Here is a 12364-nt window from a genome sequence, read left to right as displayed (position 1 = left end):
AAAAGTTGTTTGAAAGTTTAGTTGTAATTTAATCAATTTAGCACAATAAAGAGACATGGTAGCAAAACCTTTGATAGGCTGTAATTTAGAACACAACCAGTGGCTGGCCACATATAGACACATAGGACTGTCATTTTGTAACATAAAATTGAAAAATCATGTTGTTTAGAAAAAGCTAGTCATCTTGTGATACATTTTTTGTCATATCCAACCAAGATAAAAGATAAGCAAGGGCACATTTGTAATGTGATATACATGTCAGATTGTATAGAAAATACCAGTCCTGGGTCACCACTGTTCTCTACAAACATAAATGCAGTTTTAAATATTAATATTATATATCAAAGTAGATAACTTCCTCATGGAAATAGACTAATTTTAATGCAAATATGCAAAAATCTCAACTAGATTTCTTAGAAGCCTGCACTTTCTGAAGCACAAAGAGTAAGTGTGGACAATACAATTGTAAATATTTATTTATTCGTCTTTTTTGTCTACACTCTTACTTTATGAAAAATATTTAGAGGTATAATAAGGCTTAGATCATTCTAAAATTTTCAAGTTTTCTGTTTTCAAAAAACACCTTCATCTATCATCACCTTCTAGCTCTTATTATCAGACATCACTATGAGCGACAGCATAGGTCATGTCATTGTGGCTTGCAAGTGTTCCCAATGGCATTTAATAATTAAATTACAATACTAGTCAAGATTTTTATTAGGATTCATTATGTGGCAAAGAATTTTTATTGATGACATAAAATTCATATCTAAAACAATAACTGAAGAAGTAGGCTTGGTTTAAAATATGTTTTGTTCTGTATTTAAAATCATAATAATATGAATATAATTGGTTTAATCAGTATGCAAATATGTTTTCAGTATCAATGGCTAAATGAGAGATGTACAGAGTCTTTTTTTCATATTTCAATTCATAGAATTTTTGAACTGACAGGTACCTTATAAATCAGAAAAACTTCATTTTGATTGGCATTACAATTTAATGCTAAAAACAGCCCTGAAACTGCATTGGGTGGCCAGTAGAGATGAGCGAACACTAAAATGTTCGAGGTTCGAAATTCGATTCGAACAGCCGCTCACTGTTCGTGTGTTCGAACGGGTTTCGAACCCCATTATAGTCTATGGGGAACAGATACTCGTTAAGGGGGAAACCCAAATCCGTGTCTGGAGGGTCACCAAGTCCACTATGACACCCCAGGAAATGATGCCAACACCTCTGGAATGACACTGGGACAGCAGGGGAAGCATGTCTGGGGGCATCTAACACACCAAAGACCCTCTATTACCCCAACATCACTGCCTAACAACTACACACTTTACACACTCAATACCACCTCTCTGACAGTAGGAAAACACCTTGAAACATGTGTATTTGGCACTTGCAGTGAGGAGAGCTTGTCACCAGCAGTGAATTTGGCCCTTGTAGTAAGTTGAGGTTGGCACCAACATTTGTTTTGAAAATCAGGGTGGATTGAGCCTCTAACCAGCAGAGTTTGGGCAAATTCATGGTGGAGGGAGCCTCTAAACACCCCAGTTTGGGCAAATTCATGGTGGAGGGAGCCTCTAACCAGCCCAGTTTGGACCAATTAATGGTGGAGGGAGCCTCTAAACAGCCAAGTTTGGACCAATTCATGGTGGAGGGAGCCTCTAAAAACCCCAGTTTGGACCAATTCATGGTGGAGGGAGCCTCTAACCAGCCCAGTTTGGGCAAATTCATGGTGGAGGGAGCCTCTAAACAGCCCAGTTTGGGCACATTCATGGTGGAGGGAGCCTCTAACCAGCCCAGTTTGGACCAATTAATGGTGGAGGGAGCCGCTAAACAGCCCAGTTTGGACAAATTCATGGTGGAGGGAGCCTCTAAAAACCCCAGTTTGGACCAATTCATGGTGGAGGGAGCCTCTAAAAAACCCAGTTTGGACCAATTCATGGTGGAGGGAGCCTCTAACCAGCCCAGTTTGGACCAATTAATGGTGGAGGGAGCCTCTAAACAGCCAAGTTTGGACCAATTCATGGTGGAGGGAGCCTCTAAAAACCCCAGTTTGGACCAATTCATGGTGGAGGGAGCCTCTAACCAGCCCAGTTTGGGCAAATTCATGGTGGAGGGAGCCTCTAAACAGCCCAGTTTGGGCACATTCATGGTGGAGGGAGCCTCTAACCAGCCCAGTTTGGACCAATTAATGGTGGAGGGAGCCGCTAAACAGCCCAGTTTGGACCAATTCATGGTGGAGGGAGCCTCTAAAAACCCCAGTTTGGACCAATTCATGGTGGAGGGAGCCTCTAAAAAACCCAGTTTGGACCAATTCATGGTGGAGGGAGCCTCTAACCAGCCCAGTTTGGACCAATTAATGGTGGAGGGAGCCTCTAAACAGCCAAGTTTGGACCAATTCATGGTGGAGGGAGCCTCTAAAAACCCCAGTTTGGACCAATTCATGGTGGAGGGAGCCTCTAAACAGCCCAGTTTGGGCAAATTCATGGTGGAGGGAGCCTCTAACCAGCCCAGTTTGGACCAATTAATGGTGGAGGGAGCCTCTAAACAGCCAAGTTTGGACCAATTCATGGTGGAGGGAGCCTCTAACCAGCCCAGTTTGGACCAATTAATGGTGGAGGGAGCCTCTAAACAGCCAAGTTTTGGGAAATTCATGGTGGAGGGAGCCTCTAACCAGCCCAGTGTGGGCAAATTCATGGTGGAGGGAGCCTCTAAAAAACCCAGTTTGGACCAATTCATGGTGGAGGGAGCCTCTAACCAGCCCAGTGTGGGCAAATTCATGGTGGAGGGAGCCTCTAACCAGCCCAGTTTGGGCAAATTCATGGTGGAGGGAGCCTCTAAACAGCCCAGTTTGGGCAAATTCATGGTGGAGGGAGCCTCTAAACAGCCCAGTTTGGGCAAATTCATGGTGGAGGGAGCCTCTAACCAGCCCAGTTTGGACCAATTAATGGTGGAGGGAGCCTCTAACCAGCCCAGTTTGGGCAAATTCATGGTGGAGGGAGCCTCTAAACAGCCCAGTTTGGACCAATTCATGGTGGAGGGAGCCTCTAAAAAACCCAGTTTGGACCAATTCATGGTGGAGGGAGCCTCTAAACAGCCCAGTTTGGGCAAATTCATGGTGGAGGGAGCCTCTAACCAGCCCAGTTTGGACCAATTCATGGTGGAGGGAGCCTCTAACCAGCCCAGTTTGGGCAAATTCATGGTGGAGGGAGCCTCTAAACAGCCCAGTTTGGACCAATTCATGGTGGAGGGAGCCTCTAAAAAACCCAGTTTGGACCAATTCATGGTGGAGGGAGCCTCTAAACAGCCCAGTTTGGGCAAATTCATGGTGGAGGGAGCCTCTAACCAGCCCAGTTTGGACCAATTAATGGTGGAGGGAGCCTCTAAACAGCCAAGTTTGGACCAATTCATGGTGGAGGGAGCCTCTAACCAGCCCAGTTTGGACCAATTAATGGTGGAGGGAGCCTCTAAACAGCCAAGTTTGGACCAATTCATGGTGGAGGGAGCCTCTAACCAGCCCAGTTTGGACCAATTAATGGTGGAGGGAGCCTCTAAACAGCCAAGTTTTGGGAAATTCATGGTGGAGGGAGCCTCTAACCAGCCCAGTGTGGGCAAATTCATGGTGGAGGGAGCCTCTAACCAGCCCAGTTTGGACCAATTAATGGTGGAGGGAGCCTCTAAACAGCCAAGTTTGGACCAATTCATGGTGGAGGGAGCCTCTAAAAACCCCAGTTTGGACCAATTCATGGTGGAGGGAGCCTCTAAACAGCCCAGTTTGGGCAAATTCATGGTGGAGGGAGCCTCTAACCAGCCCAGTTTGGACAAATTAATGGTGGAGGGAGCCTCTAAACAGCCAAGTTTTGGGAAATTCATGGTGGAGGGAGCCTCTAACCAGCCCAGTGTGGGCAAATTCATGGTGGAGGGAGCCTCTAACCAGCCCAGTGTGGGCAAATTCATGGTGGAGGGAGCCTCTAAAAAACCCAGTTTGGACCAATTCATGGTGGAGGGAGCCTCTAACCAGCCCAGTGTGGGCAAATTCATGGTGGAGGGAGCCTCTAAAAAACCCAATTTGGACCAATTCATGGTGGAGGGAGCCTCTAAACAGCCCAGTTTGGGCAAATTCATGGTGGAGGGAGCCTCTAACCAGCCCAGTTTGGACCAATTAATGGTGGAGGGAGCCTCTAAACAGCCAAGTTTTGGGAAATTCATGGTGGAGGGAGCCTCTAACCAGCCCAGTGTGGGCAAATTCATGGTGGAGGGAGCCTCTAACCAGCCCAGTTTGGACCAATTAATGGTGGAGGGAGCCTCTAAACAGCCAAGTTTGGACTAATTCATGGTGGAGGGAGCCTCTAAAAACCCCAGTTTGGACCAATTCATGGTGGAGGGAGCCTCTAAACAGCCCAGTTTGGGCAAATTCATGGTGGAGGGAGCCTCTAACCAGCCCAGTTTGGACCAATTAATGGTGGAGGGAGCCTCTAAACAGCCAAGTTTGGACCAATTCATGGTGGAGGGAGCCTCTAACCAGCCCAGTTTGGACCAATTAATGGTGGAGGGAGCCTCTAAACAGCCAAGTTTTGGGAAATTCATGGTGGAGGGAGCCTCTAACCAGCCCAGTTTGGACCAATTCATGGTGGAGGGAGCCTCTAAACAGCCCAGTTTGGGCAAATTCATGGTGGAGGGAGCCTCTAAAAAACCCAGTTTGGACCAATTCATGGTGGAGGGAGCCTCTAACCAGCCCAGTTTGGACCAATTAATGGTGGAGGGAGCCGCTAAACAGCCCAGTTTGGACTAATTCATGGTGGAGGGAGCCTCTAAAAACCCCAGTTTGGACCAATTCATGGTGGAGGGAGCCTCTAAACAGCCCAGTTTGGGCAAATTCATGGTGGAGGGAGCCTCTAACCAGCAGAGTTGGTGGAAATCAGGGTGGAGGGAGCCTAGTATTAGCAGAATTGTGCAACGCTTATGGTGGATGAGTATGAGGATGCGGAGGAATTGGAGAGGTTGAGTACAGACATGGAGTTTCATGTTGGGGTGCTTTACACAGGTGGGCACAAAAATGACGGCTCTACCCAGTGGTGGTTCATTTTTATCAAAGTGAGCCGGTCGGCACTCTCAGCTGAAAGACGGGTGCGCTTGTCAGTGATGATGCCACCGGCTGCACTGAACACCCTCTCAGATAGGACGCTGGCGGCAGGACAGGACAGCACCTCCAAGGCATATAGGGCCAGTTCAAGCCACAGGTCCAACTTCGACACCCAATACGTGTAGGGCGCAGAGGGGTCGGAGAGGACAGGGCTGTGGTCGGAAAGGTATTCCCGCAACATGCGCCTATACTTCTCACGCCTGGTGACACTAGGACCCTCCGTGGCGGCACTTTGGCGAGGGGGTGCCATCAAGGTGTCCCAGACCTTAGACAGTGTGCCCCTCGTTTGTGTGGACCGGTGAGAACTTGGTTGCCTACTGGAGGAACTGCCCTCCCTGCCGCCAACGTCACATGCTGGAAACATCTCCATCATATTCTGCACCAATTGCCTGTGGCAAGCATTGATGCGATTGGCCCTCCCCTCTACCGGAATAAAAGACGAGATGTTGTTTTTATACCGGGGGTCAAGGATAGCAAAGATCCAGTACTGGTTGTCCTCCATGATTTTGACAATACGCTTGTCGGTTGTAAAGCACCCCAACATGAACTCAGCCATGTCTGCCACAGTGTTAGTTGGCATGACTCCTCTGGCCCCACCGGAAAGTTCAATCTCCATTTCCTCCTCATCCTCCATGTCTACCAATCCACGCTGCAACAATGGGACGATTCGAAGTTGCCCGGAAGCCTCCTGTATCACCATCACATCATCGGACAACTCTTCTTCCTCCTCCTCCTCCTCCTCCTCCTCCTCCTCCTCCATTAAACGCAGTGAAGCGGACAGATGTGTGGACCTACTCTCCAGCTGTGACGGATCGGATGCTATCCCTAACTCCTCTGTGTGATCTGAGTTATCCCTGATGTCAATCAGGGATTCTCTCAGAACACACAAGAGCGGGATTGTAAGGCTCACCATCGCATCCTCAGAGCTCACCCTCCTTGTGGACTCCTCAAAGACCCGTAGGATGTCACAAAGGTCTCTCATCCATGGCCACTCATGGATGTGAAACTGAGGCAGCTGACTTTGTGGCACCCTAGGGTTTTGTAGCTGGTATTCCATCAAAGGTCTCTGCTGCTCAACCACTCTATTCAACATCTGAAACGTTGAGTTCCAGCGTGTGGGGACGTCGCACAAAAGCCGGTGTTGTGGCACATGCAGGCGTTGCTGGAGAGATTTTAAGCTAGCAGCGGCTACTGTCGACTTGCGAAAGTGGGCGCACATGCGCCGCACTTTCACCAGTAGCTCTGGAACATTGGGGTAGCTCTTTAGGAAACGTTGCACCACTAGGTTGAAGACGTGGGCCAGGCATGGAACATGTTGGAGTCCGGCAAGCTCCAGAGCTGCTACCAGGTTCCGGCCGTTATCACAAACGACCATGCCTGGGCCCAGGTGCAGCGGCTCAAACCATATTGCCGTCTCATCGAGGAGGGCATCCCTCACCTCGGAGGCAGTGTGCTGTCTGTCCCCCAAGCTGATCAGCTTCAGCACAGCCTGCTGACGTCTACCAACGCCAGTGCTGCAACGTTTCCAACTCGTAGCTGGGGTCAATCTAACAGCGGAGGAGGAGGCGGTGGCGGAGGAGGAGGCGGTGGCGGAGGAGGAGGCGGTAGAGGAGGAGGAGGAGGGGGGTGTTCTTCTCGTGTCCCTGCCAGGAATGTTAGGCGGGGAGACGAGGTACACCGGGCCAGTTTGGGAAGCAGTCCCAGCCTCAACTACATTCACCCAGTGTGCCGTCAGTGAAATGTAGCGTCCCTGTCCGCATGCACTTGTCCACGCGTCGGTGGTCAAGTGGACCTTTGTGCAAAGCGCGGAACTAAGGGCCCGCCTGATGTTGAGTGACACGTGCTGGTGCAAGGCGGGGACGGCACACCGGGAGAAGTAGTGACGGCTAGGGACGGCATAGCGAGGTGCCGCAGTTGCCATCAGGTCCAGGAAGGCGGGAGTTTCAACAAGCCGGAACGCCAACATCTCCTGGGCCAGCAGTTTAGCGATGTTGGCGTTTCAGGCTTGCGCGTGTGGGTGGTTAGCAGTGTATTTCTGCCGCCGCTCCAATGTCTGAGAGATGGTGGGTTGTTGTAAAGAAACGCCTGATGGTGCCTTTGATGGTGCAGGAGAAGGAGATAAGACAGGACCAGGGGAGGATGAGGTAGAAGTCAACAAAGTGGCGGAGGCAGATGAAGTGGTGTCCTGGCTCGTCCTCTGGAGTGCATCGCCAGCACAGTCAGCAGTGGCAGTGGCAGAGGCAGAGGCAGTGGCAGAGGCAGTGGCAGTGGCGTGAACGGCAGGCGGCCTTTGTCCTGCCGTTGCTGCCTGCCACTGATTCCAGTGCTTGGATTCCAAATGACGGCGCATTGAAGTGGTGGACAGGTTGCTCTTCTCAGAGCCCCTAATCAATTTCGAGAGGCAAATTGTGCAGACAACACTATATCTGTCCTCGGCGCATTCCTTGAAAAAACTCCACACCTTCGAGAAACGTGCCCTCGAGGTGGGAGTTTTTCGGGGCTGGGTACGAACTGGAACATCTTGGGAGATTCCGGGTGTGGCCTGGCTTCGCCTAAGCTGCTGACCTCTGCCTCTGCCTCTAGCTACCCTTTTTGGTGCTGCACCTGCCTCAACATCCACACTACTTTCCCCGCTTGACATCCCCCCTGTCCAGGTCGGGTCAGTGTCCTCATCATCCACCACTTCCTCTTCCAACTCCTGTCTCATCTCCTCCTCCCGCACAATGCGCCGGTCAACTGGATGCCCTGACGGCAACTGCGTCACATCATCGTCGATGAGGGTGGGTTGCTGGTCATCCACCACCAAATCGAACGGAGATGGAGGAGACTCTAGTGTTTGAGCATCTGGACACAGATGCTCCTCTGTTAGGTTCGTGGAATCGTGACGTGGAGAGGCAGGTTGAGGGACAATGAAAGGAGCGGAGAACAGCTCTGGGGAGCAGGGACAGTTTGGGTTATTGTTCTGTAAAGCTTCGGAATTTTGGGAGGAAGGAAGACAAGACTGTTGGGTAATAGGAGGAGAGGAGGCAGAGTCTGACTGGCTGCTGGACAATGTGCTGTAAGCGTTCTCTGACAGCCATTGCAAGACCTGTTCCTGGTTCTCGGGCCTACTAAGGTTTGTACCCTGCAGTTTAGTTAATGTGGCAAGCAACCCTGGCACTGTGGAGTGGCGCAATGCTTGCTGTCCCACAGGAGTAGGCACGGGACGCCCTGTGGCTTCACTGCTACCTTGCTCCCCAGAACCATTCCCCCGACCTCGCCCACGGCCTCGTCCACGTCCCTTTCCGGGAGCCTTGCGCATTTTGAATTCCTAGTTAGAAATTGGCACTGTATACCAGTAGTAAAAATTGTGGGTGCACGTAACCCCAATATATTCTTTGAATTCCCAGTCAGAAACTGGCACTATATGGCAGTAGCAAGAAATGAGGGTATTTATAACCCCAATATATTCTTTGAATTCCCAGTCAGACAATGGCACTGTATACCAGTAGTAAAAATTGTGGGTGCACGTAACCCCAATATATTCTTTGAATTACCAGTCAGAAACTGGCACTATATGGCAGTAGCAAGAAATGAGGGTATTTATAACCCCAATATATTCTTTGAATTCCCAGTCAGACAATGGCACTGTATACCAGTAGTAAAAATTGTGGGTGCACGTAACCACAATATATTCTTTGAATTACCAGTCAGAAACTGGCACTATATGGCAGTAGCAAGAAATGAGGGTATTTATAACCCCAATATATTCTTTGAATTCCCAGTCAGACAATGGCACTGTATACCAGTAGTAAAAATTGTGGGTGCACGTAACCCCAATATATTCTTTGAATTCCCAGTCAGACACTGGCACTATATGGCAGTAGCAAGAAATGAGGGTATTTGTATTCCCAATATATTCTTTGAATTCCCAGTCAGACAATGGCACTGTATACCAGTAGTAAAAATTGTGGGTGCACGTAACCCCAATATATTCCTTGAATTACCAGTCAGAAACTGGCACTATATGGCAGTAGCAAGAAATGAGGGTATTTATAACCCCAATATATTCTTTGAATTCCCAGTCAGACAATGGCACTGTATACCAGTAGTAAAAATTGTGGGTGCACGTAACCCCAATATATTCTTTGAATTCCCAGTCAGACACTGGCACTATATGGCAGTAGCAAGAAATGAGGGTATTTGTATTCCCAATATATTCTTTGAATTCCCAGTCAGACAATGGCACTGTATACCAGTAGTAAAAATTGTGGGTGCACGTAACCCCAATATATTCTTTGAATTCCCAGTCAGAAACTGGCACTATATGGCAGTAGCAAGAAATGAGGGTATTTATAACCCCAATATATTCTTTGAATTCCCAGTCAGACAATGGCACTGTATACCAGTAGTAAAAATTGTGGGTGCACGTAACCACAATATATTCTTTGAATTACCAGTCAGAAACTGGCACTATATGGCAGTAGCAAGAAATGAGGGTATTTATAACCCCAATATATTCTTTGAATTCCCAGTCAGACAATGGCACTGTATACCAGTAGTAAAAATTGTGGGTGCACGTAACCCCAATATATTCTTTGAATTCCCAGTCAGAAACTGGCACTATATGGCAGTAGCAAGAAATGAGGGTATTTATAACCCCAATATATTCTTTGAATTCCCAGTCAGACAATGGCACTGTATACCAGTAGTAAAAATTGTGGGTGCACGTAACCACAATATATTCTTTGAATTACCAGTCAGAAACTGGCACTATATGGCAGTAGCAAGAAATGAGGGTATTTATAACCCCAATATATTCTTTGAATTCCCAGTCAGACAATGGCACTGTATACCAGTAGTAAAAATTGTGGGTGCACGTAACCCCAATATATTCTTTGAATTGCCAGTCAGACACTGGCACTATATGGCAGTAGCAAGAAATGAGGGTATTTGTATTCCCAATATATTCTTTGAATTCCCAGTCAGACAATGGCACTGTATACCAGTAGTAAAAATTGTGGGTGCACGTAACCCCAATATATTCTTTGAATTCCCAGTCAGAAACTGGCACTATATGGCAGTAGCAAGAAATGAGGGTATTTATAACCCCAATATATTCTTTGAATTCCCAGTCAGACAATGGCACTGTATACCAGTAGTAAAAATTGTGGGTGCACGTAACCACAATATATTCTTTGAATTACCAGTCAGAAACTGGCACTATATGGCAGTAGCAAGAAATGAGGGTATTTATAACCCCAATATATTCTTTGAATTCCCAGTCAGACAATGGCACTGTATACCAGTAGTAAAAATTGTGGGTGCACGTAACCACAATATATTCTTTGAATTACCAGTCAGAAACTGGCACTATATGGCAGTAGCAAGAAATGAGGGTATTTGTATTCCCAATATATTCTTTGAATTCCCAGTCAGACAATGGCACTGTATACCAGTAGTAAAAATTGTGGGTGCACGTAACCCCAATATATTCTTTGAATTACCAGTCAGAAACTGGCACTATATGGCAGTAGCAAGAAATGAGGGTATTTATAACCCCAATATATTCTTTGAATTCCCAGTCAGACAATGGCACTGTATACCAGTAGTAAAAATTGTGGGTGCACGTAACCACAATATATTCTTTGAATTACCAGTCAGAAACTGGCACTATATGGCAGTAGCAAGAAATGAGGGTATTTATAACCCCAATATATTCTTTGAATTCCCAGTCAGACAATGGCACTGTATACCAGTAGTAAAAATTGTGGGTGCACGTAACCACAATATATTCTTTGAATTACCAGTCAGAAACTGGCACTATATGGCAGTAGCAAGAAATGAGGGTATTTGTATTCCCAATATATTCTTTGAATTCCCAGTCAGACAATGGCACTGTATACCAGTAGTAAAAATTGTGGGTGCACGTAACCCCAATATATTCTTTGAATTACCAGTCAGAAACTGGCACTATATGGCAGTAGCAAGAAATGAGGGTATTTATAACCCCAATATATTCTTTGAATTCCCAGTCAGACAATGGCACTGTATACCAGTAGTAAAAATTGTGGGTGCACGTAACCCCAATATATTCTTTGAATTCCCAGTCAGACACTGGCACTATATGGCAGTAGCAAGAAATGAGGGTATTTGTATTCCCAATATATTCTTTGAATTCCCAGTCAGACAATGGCACTGTATACCAGTAGTAAAAATTGTGGGTGCACGTAACCCCAATATATTCTTTGAATTCCCAGTCAGAAACTGGCACTATATGGCAGTAGCAAGAAATGAGGGTATTTATAACCCCAATATATTCTTTGAATTCCCAGTCAGACAGTGGCACTGTATACCAGTAGTAAAAATTGTGGGTGCACGTAACCCCAATATATTCTTTGAATTCCCAGTCAGACACTGGCACTATATGGCAGTAGCAAGAAATGAGGGTATTTGTATTCCCAATATATTCTTTGAATTCCCAGTCAGACAATGGCACTGTATACTAGTAGTAAAAATTGTGGGTGCACGTAACCCCAATATATTCTTTGAATTCCCAGTCAGACACTGGCACTATATGGCAGTAGCAAGAAATGAGGGTATTTGTATTCCCAATATATTCTTTGAATTCCCAGTCAGACAATGGCACTGTATACCAGTAGTAAAAATTGTGGGTGCACGTAACCACAATATATTCTTTGAATTACCAGTCAGAAACTGGCACTATATGGCAGTAGCAAGAAATGAGGGTATTTGTATTCCCAATATATTCTTTGAATTCCCAGTCAGACAATGGCACTGTATACCAGTAGTAAAAATTGTGGGTGCACGTAACCACAATATATTCTTTGAATTACCAGTCAGAAACTGGCACTATATGGCAGTAGCAAGAAATGAGGGTATTTGTATTCCCAATATATTCTTTGAATTCCCAGTCAGACAATGGCACTGTATACCAGTAGTAAAAATTGTGGGTGCACGTAACCACAATATATTCTTTGAATTACCAGTCAGAAACTGGCACTATATGGCAGTAGCAAGAAATGAGGGTATTTGTATTCCCAATATATTCTTTGAATTCCCAGTCAGACAATGGCACTGTATATCAGTAGTAAAAATTGTGGGTGCACGTAACCACAATATATTCTTTGAATTACCAGTCAGAAATTGGCACTATATGGCAGTAGCAAGAAATGAGGGTATTTGTATTCCCAATATATTCTTTGAATTCCCAGT

This window comes from Leptodactylus fuscus, chromosome 1 (genome assembly GCF_031893055.1).
Source record: "Leptodactylus fuscus isolate aLepFus1 chromosome 1, aLepFus1.hap2, whole genome shotgun sequence".
Classification (NCBI taxonomy): Eukaryota; Metazoa; Chordata; class Amphibia; order Anura; family Leptodactylidae; genus Leptodactylus; species Leptodactylus fuscus.
This window is presented reverse-complemented; position numbering follows the sequence as displayed.